This window comes from Lissotriton vulgaris, chromosome 9, assembly GCF_964263255.1.
Source record: "Lissotriton vulgaris chromosome 9, aLisVul1.2, whole genome shotgun sequence".
Classification (NCBI taxonomy): domain Eukaryota; kingdom Metazoa; phylum Chordata; class Amphibia; order Caudata; family Salamandridae; genus Lissotriton; species Lissotriton vulgaris.
In genome coordinates this window covers 1207697354-1207705899 of record NC_141697.1, presented here as the reverse complement: position 1 = coordinate 1207705899, position 8546 = coordinate 1207697354, and positions in this window count along the sequence as shown.

The following is an 8546-nucleotide window of genomic DNA, read 5'->3' as shown; positions in this document are numbered from 1 at the left end:
TGCGCAGAGCTCCTACTTTACGCAGAGCTCCTACTTCACCCATTGCTTCAACCATGTAGGTGCAGGCTCCATGCTTCATTAACATTCATAATGTCAGGAATAGTCTGTGCACCTCAGTGCACACAGCAGCAAGCGCCGTGGCTTCCGTATGCAAAGGACAGCAGCTTCCATCTGCAAAGGACATCAGCACTCCACCTCTTCGGTAACGTTTCCCCATTTAATATTGTAGGCGAGCAGCAATTGGTTAAGTAAGGTTGGGGGAATTTGTGCGATGCAGTGTTTTCTCCATCTAAAGCATTGAAATGCCTAATTCACTCCACAGAAATGTGGTAGAACAAGGAGAGCGTGTAGCATAACGACGAGAGCTGCCAATTACGGAACTGGCGAACCAGGTTCGAGTCTTGGTGTCGGGTCAACATCCTGTGATTCTGGACAACTCAATAATCTCCCAGGGCCCACAAAAACTGATTATATCCTTGTATAATGTAAGTGGTGTTTATGTAAAGTTTCAATACCTTTGGGTGGATTGCAAACTTAAAATAAGCAGCATGAGCGGAGGTGGAGCATGGGTGAAGCTGCTAATTGGAAGGGAGTTGTGTAGCTCGTCGATGGAAGACAGCAGTGAAGACTAAAACTATAGAGCTCCACAGAGATTGCAGGTAAGCATGTCGTGCCTGCAGTAGGAGAAACACATGAAAGAAAATAGTGCTTACAGACAAAGACATACCGTGTAACAACAGAAGTAAAAGGGCCATTCCTCATGGGAGGTTACAAATGAAAACAAGGCGGTACTATGGAGGGACGAACAGGCCTATTAACGAATCAGAAACCAGCATTTACTAAGGGCAATGACACAAGCCAATGGAAAATATGGGCAGAGCTTCAATTGCATACTCCAATACAGCATGCCTCTTAGAGCAGCGCATGCGCTGCCCAGGCTCGACTTAAAAACAATGTTGCCATTGGAAAACTGTATAAACCTAGGAAGGGATCTTGTGTATTTGTATAGTGTGGCTAAAAGAACTTAAACATAGTGGGTCTCAAATCGCAAGGTTCAAGTTCAATTATTGTGTGAGGATTAACATTAAGGCAATGAGCTACTTGAAGTGTTCGCCAAAGTGTTAAGTGGAAAAATTGGCAGGTTAGTTGGATTGAAGCTGGCTCAACATGCAAAGTGGTTAGTGTCTGAATGTGTGTCGACCTTAGGGAACAAAATAAGAACATGGTGGTAGAAAATATTTTTTTACCAAATATATTTGAAAAGTTGACACTTATCGAGGATACATACTGCTTTAGTATGGTTAATTTAATAGCAGTTTATTATCTGATACCACTTTGTTAAGCTCTTAAAGCCTCATAGTGCTGTGATTGTGTCGCATGTTTGTCTGTCCCATGACAGTGATGTCGCAAGCTGGAGTTCTGGGGTGTATGTGTTTGAAGGGTCAGTGTTTGTACACACAGGCAACTGCTTGAAGGCAGCAGATGTGAGTATGCCCTGTGTGCATCCAGAAAAATGTGTGGAACATACACTTCACCTTGTCTGCCTCTTCGGAACATTTGTCATAAGTGCTGCATGACTCGCAGGACCCACATGCTTGGAAACTGCACTGTCAGCACGATTTGAGAGAGAGGAAGGCTTTTCGAGTAGTCCACAGGTGTTGATCATTGTCTTCGTTCTCTCTGGGGGTGGCGCTACCCTTTATGCAACATGCACTAAAAAATAGTGTCCTGGGTTGTCAGTGAACATATTCGCCTGTTGGTGACACCCTTGAACCAGAATTGCAAGAATCAGGAAGAGAAGATCCCAGCAGCAGGAAACAGGGGCCTTCGTCTGTTAGGCTTCCTCTTTGTTTACTAAGAAAAGTAGTCTGCTTTAGGATATGGTGAGAATGGGATACTGAACAACCTCAGAACTATTGCGAGGAGAGGGTAACTCTCTGTCAATGCATAGAACAGTTATTAGATATTTTTATAATTGCACTTCTCCCAACAAGCATATTCACTTGGCATATATTCAACTGCAAATAACCTTGTGTTGTATGACTACATTAGTACTGACTATATGAGCAGTTCATATTTCCTCTGAATTTTAATGATGGTTTGTCACACAACTTTTGCCAAGTGTTAAAGTGTAGTAAAAGACCATTTATCAAAGGCTGATATATATTCCAGTTCTCATTATGAATACTTATACATTTGCAGTCAGAGTGAGTGTATTCCAGAAGTCCAACTCAGGGACTGTTTTCCGTCAGTTCTTGACTTTTTCGTACCCCTCCCAGACTGGTACAGCTATAGTCTTTCTTGTTGTGTCAAAAGGAAGATGGAATTGAGTTGGGTGTCTCGTTTTAGGACACACCAGACCCAAAACAAAAGACAAGATGTCTCACCACTTAACTGTCATTCACCTCTGTGGAGGCCTTCTTGTTCTAGAGGACAGCAAGACAGGGAAGCGTATGAAACTTTCCTACACTTCAGAAGGACCCTCTGGCACCTATTCTACACCCTTGTGTCTGATCCTCTTCAAAGGACCTCGGGAATGCTGAGGAACAACCCTGCAAATCACATTGATGTTTGGGTCTCTCTGCAACCTCCATTCCTGGTTCAGGAAATCAAAATGTGTTCGATGCCGAAGTCACATGCAGCAGACTTGCTTTACAAACTTTCTAAAGCACGTACAAAACTGCACACCTGCATATCATCCGTTTCCTACATGGATGGAGTGAAATACCTGGTTGCAGGGGACTAACAGACCAGTTTAAATATCAGATGAGTTCAGTAAGTGACTCTTCCTGCCATGACACCGGTAGAAAGGGCTGTCTAGCCACAAGAGTCTTTTGCTACCACCACTCTCTGTCTTCTACAACCCTGTGAACTGATGATAGTCACGCTTAGAACAGGAGGCTGCACATAGTGTGTCACAGAAAGCCCCTCAGTGCACATGTCTGATTGTATTTATTTTTGCCTCGGAATGCACGACAATCACAGAAACAGGGGAACTCCAGTAGTGCAGGTTCTCCAGACCCTGGTAGGGGACCGTTTCCGTCCCAGCAGATTGCCCACTATTTTTGTATATAGCACATGATGCTGTACTTCTGGCGTGAAAAATAGGTTTGTTTTTACCCGCATGTTACTCAATTTTCCAACATTGGCATTTAAACTCTTGGGTCACAGCAGATGTCAGCAGCAAGTGGTGTATGTATCTGGTAACTTGTTTAGGGCCTGATCATAAATGGCTCATTACTTTCCAATCCCTGTGCAAACTCCTCTTTGCACTTGAATCTGAATTACACGTTTACTAGTAATTACTGTATCCCTCACATTTTCCCCAAGTAAGTTTGACAACCCTACTGAATTTATTGGGGTTGGGGAATGGGGTGCCTGGTAAAAACAAGTACATGGGGATTTAATACCTCATTTTATAGGGTTGGGGACTTATAATGTGTGCTATTTCTGGCACTCTGTAAATTCCGAACCCCAAGAGATCAAATGTAGCTGTGTGCAGGACAAACAAATTCAGAATATGCAACACTCCGAATCAGGACCTTAGCCTCCAAGGAGAGTGAAGCCAGGAGTTGTGGCATGTGATACAATTTAAGTCAATAGAGGTGAAATATTTTCGAAAGGTGAGGAGGTCATTAAAGTCTATGGGAATTCCAAGAACGCGAAGATTATTACGTCATAATCTGTTCTTCTGCTCCTCGACTTTCAGCATTAGATCTTTAACTATGCCATCATGTTCATCTCCTTGCGTCTTCAAAGTGGCAACATCCTTCTCGAGGTTTTCAGTACGTACTTCGACTGAGGCCATTCTGTCCGCAATTTCGACACACGTTCTGCCCACTTTCCTTGTGATGCCTTTTAGTTTTTGCGAGGCGTGATCTTCGGTTGTCTAGCTTGACCTCTTCTTGAAAGCTCTTAATTGACTGTAGCACTACTGCAAGGGTAGGTTCACTCTTGGTAACAGCAATTACATCTCCTGTACTTCCAGTAAATGTATGGTTGCCACCTGAGCACACCGTTGGGTCGGTCAGAGTTGATAATTTTGAGGCAGAATATAGTCCCATCTGAGATCCGCTGTGCTACCTCGATCGGAGGTCTCACCCCTCTTGTGATGAATAGCCTATTTCCTCAGGGATTTTTTTGTGCACATGCTTTCATGGGCAGTTCTGAATCTGTGCTGCTGTTCCAATTATGACTCCCTCATTCGCTGGAAGCGGATGCGCTTACGTCTGAAATTTCAGATTCATCCGTTAATAAATAAAATATTTCCATGTTGTCAGCGTTTTTGGCGGAGCCACGAGTCTTTTCATTTTCTTTGATTTCACTGAAGATAGCAACATCGTGTTAATTGTTCCAGTTTTCCCAGCAGCGTTACCTTCGGAGTTTTGTGGGTCATCTAAGGAACAAGAGGTTGAAGGTTTAAGATTAATCTCTTTTTGAGTCATTCCGGAACTGGTAGCTGGGGTTGATTGTAAAATAGGGACAGCCGGTATCTCCAATGTGGCTTCGGGGGAAACAGCAACATTGATAGCAGTAGGTTGTTCAATCAGACCCCTTCCCCAGCCGCTTCGTCCATCAGCACACTATGCGTTTTTCCGTCAATCGGGTCAAATATGTTGGAGATAAGTGGCCTCCCGATGTGAGCGTTGTGGGCATCCTGGCCAATATCAGTAGCTTTGTGAATTTTCATTTGTGTTTTTTTCTGTTTGACAGTCTGGTCATTTTTAGGTCTCGCATCTGGCGATTACAGCGCAAAGCGCTGTCTCGCTGCAAGACCTATAGTCACCGGCTATGCTTTCAAGGAGACAGGAGATGGGCATGCACAGCATGCCGGAATCGGATCAGGTCGCGCGCGTGAACACGCGCTCCGATTCCGGCATGCTGTTCACAGTCACAATGGGGACGCACGCACGCACACACACACACACAGACACGCGCGCGCGCACACACGCACACACACACACACACACACACACACACACAGACAGGCACACAGACACGCGTGCACACACAGACACGCGCACACACACAGACACACTCGAACACACACACACACCCCTCCCCCCCCCCCCCCCACTCACCGGGCTCTTTCTGCGTGTCCCTCTCTTCCTCGGCAGCGGCAGCAGGCAGGGCTCTCCACGAGCACGGGAGCCCCGCTAGCTCACACGCTCACTTACGGCTGGCTTCATGGGCACAGGAGCGCGGGGTAGGCTCCTGTCTGCTTCCTGTCTTTTTGCGACCCCACCCCCGTCCCAACACAGGTTGCCTGGCATCCTGTCCAAGCCGGTCTGCGGCGGTGAGTTTCTCAATACGTGACTTGTTATTATTTAGGTGTTAAAATTGTTTGTATCTTGAGTATTAATCATATTATTATTGCAATTGTTAACTCGAATTATTTTTATTATTGCTATTATTATCCTTATTGTTATCAGTGGCAGTAATAGATTTCCAGTTATTATTTTTGTGCTTTCAATTGTATTATTCCGATGAAATATTTATAAATATCATCAGGATAGAAAAATAGTAAATTAAAAATATTAAACAGAGATAAAATACAAAATGAAGTACGCACCACTCCTATGAATGACAACTATAATAATAATAAATTATTATTATCAGCATCATCATCTAAAAATGCTGCGGAGAAACAATAAGTACACGGTTTCCTAAAACCATTATAGAGTGGGATGTTCTGGGAATATAAAAAGATTAAACGAATTATGGAATATTATCAACGTTATTGTGGAATTGCATACGATAAAAAAGGACAGGACTGTGATTACTTGCCACACTGCTCCACTCGACAGCAATTGACGTCAAATCTTTCTGTCTGAAAAGACGAAGCGCTTTATGCTACTCGCCCCCGAAGGGGTTTGCACTGAATCTTAAACACCCACGTTAAACTGCCCCCCCGGCCACGGCCCTGCTCACCCCAAACACAGCAGCTTGTTCGAAGCGCTCAGCATCAGGCTCAAACATACAGGCAGAAAGGAGCGCATGTTTTTTGGAGGTGGGCGAGCCACTGAAAGCTCGGGACAGGCATAATTTTGATGTATTTATTCAGCTGCGTAATTCTTTTGACAGTAAGGACACCTGTTATTTGTGCCCGCATACAGTCCAGTTGTCAGACTTTGCTGTTTATACATTACAATTATTGTCACCAGCATTGCCGTGATTGTGCCCAATTGCCCCTTACATTCACCCCCACTCTTTTCAAGGACACCGTTTGAGTGCTTAGCTGAGGGGTCGATGGGGGAGGAGGACGGAATTGAAGCGTGGGGAGGGAGGGGGTAAACGGAAGGAGTGAGAGAAACCGAGGTGCAGGCAGCCTGCAAAAGGGGGGCGTAGCCAAGGGGGGGCCGCTTGAGGGGGTTATTTGGGGGGGTGTGTCTCGCGGTGAGAAGATTAAGTCTGTGTCCCTTGTTCCCTTTGTCTTGGAGCAGCCAGTGTATTGTCAGAGGCTGTGAATAATACAGAGGGGTCCATATTGCATGTATTGGGGGAGGGAAGGGGCGAGATGCTGACACCGCCAGTTTGACAATGTGGAGTAATAGACAGTGACGGACTTGGCTGTGCAACAGGGCATGGGCGGGGCTTCCAGCTCCGATGTAGCACGAGGAGGTCAAAGGGGGCTGGGGACAGGTTGTGGCAGAAGGATGCCAGCGAACAGATAGAGGGCCCAACCTGACTCTCCTTACCAGGCACAGGCCATAGAGATGCAGGCAATCCAAGGCCTGAACCATAGAGATGCGGGAAGTCCGAGGTCCAACCATGCTGTCTTTCCAGGTCTGAGCCATACAGATGCAGGGAATGACGATCCTTCACCTATATGCTAGGGGAATCTAGATTAAATTAAAGAAACAGAGCCTAGCATTATGCAAAACACTTTTAAGACCTATTTTACACAGCAACACACTTTAAAGGAATCATAGAGAACTCTAAAAGCAAGAGCGTCTCTCAGCACACAACAGTGCTCTACATCGTTCCACAATCTTCCTGTTCCTCCGTCTGAAGAGAGGCCAACTTTGATTTCTTCCATATAGGACTCGCTCAAATAACAACATGCATATACCGCTCTTTGAAACAAGCATTTGCTATGCAATAGGTCTCGCATTTACGCAAGTTTAAGCTATTGACATTGTAAATGACAAAGCCTTTGATTTATGTTTTAAAAACGAAAACAAAAATAAAAGGCATTGTTATTTGCAATGTGAATAGCTCAAACTTGTGTAAATGCGAGACCTATTGCATTGCAAATGCTTATTATCTATGGAATCAGTTTTTAGGTTTCGACCTGGCGAGGGGCAAAGCCCCTCCCAGATCGAAAACTATTGTCTACAGTAGGGATGTTTGGACCGCCTCTGTCTATCATTGGCTAGCTCCATAAATGGAGGCTAGCCATTGGGAGACAGAGGCTGTCAATCGCGCTTTCTCTTGAAAACGCGATTCGGGGGCGTTTCTGGTGCTTTTTTTAAGCCCCGCCCCTTTGTCCCGGGCCGCGCTGCGATTGGCTGCCGGCCCGGGACACCCCCGTGACGTCATTCCCGGGCCGCGCTGTGATTGGCTGCCGGCCCGGGACACCCCCGTGACGTCAGCCAATCACAGCACGCCCGGGCCTGACTTGTTGCTTTGTTTGTGTCTGCCCCCCTACATTGTGGTGTCGGAATTTCAGAGCTAGTGTTATACCTGTATTTTCCCTTGCGTTTTGTGCTATTCATACTTGTTTTTCTGTTATATTTCAGTATGCCTCTTGGTAATGTAGTGGGGTCCGTACTGTTAGCATTATATTTTGTGCAGCGTATACTTTCTCTGCTAATCTTAAAAGTGTTTGTCCTCACAGAGATGGCTGCATGTCCACCACTGTCCGCTGAAATCTCACTTCCTGTGCGCTTCCAGTCTGCTGCCCGCCCAAATGCGCGTCACTTCCGCTCTGCCATCTTGTCCCTGTTGCAGTAGGGATTGCTGGAAAAGTTTGTGCTATGGGAGGTAGCGGGAAGCAAAGCGGACTTGAGAGGCGCCAGCTGAGGAGGCACAGGGGGAAGCGACACTGTAGTAGGTGGCGTCCCGGTTGGCAAGGGGCGGAGTTTCAAGAGAGGGGAGGGTTTTGAAGCACTGTCGGGATAAGGGGAGCCCCCCCCAGGAAGAGGGGGGGCAACCAAAACGGTGTTGAAAGAGGAGCCATAGGGGAAAAGAGCCCCAAGGGCTCCGAGGCTGTCAAGGTACGGAAAGTGGAGTTGCACGGACACCGTAGGGGTGAAAGGAAGGACCTCTAGAGACAGGGAGGAGCCCCAGCAGAAATCAGTGCTCCTGTGAATAATTTTAGGGGAGCGCCGATGACGGGAGGGTAGGAAGAGGGAGGCGCCGCAGCTAACTCAGATAGACAGGGCACCTGAATGGTGTTTGTGTGTCAGAGTCAGCCAAGAGCGCTGCAGAGGCACCCCCAGTGCGTTGGTAGTAGAGCACAGGGTTCCTCGCCGATTAGGATAAGGGAATCATCCATACCGAGGGAGATAACTGCGGACACGCCCAATCGAATTAGACGCCCC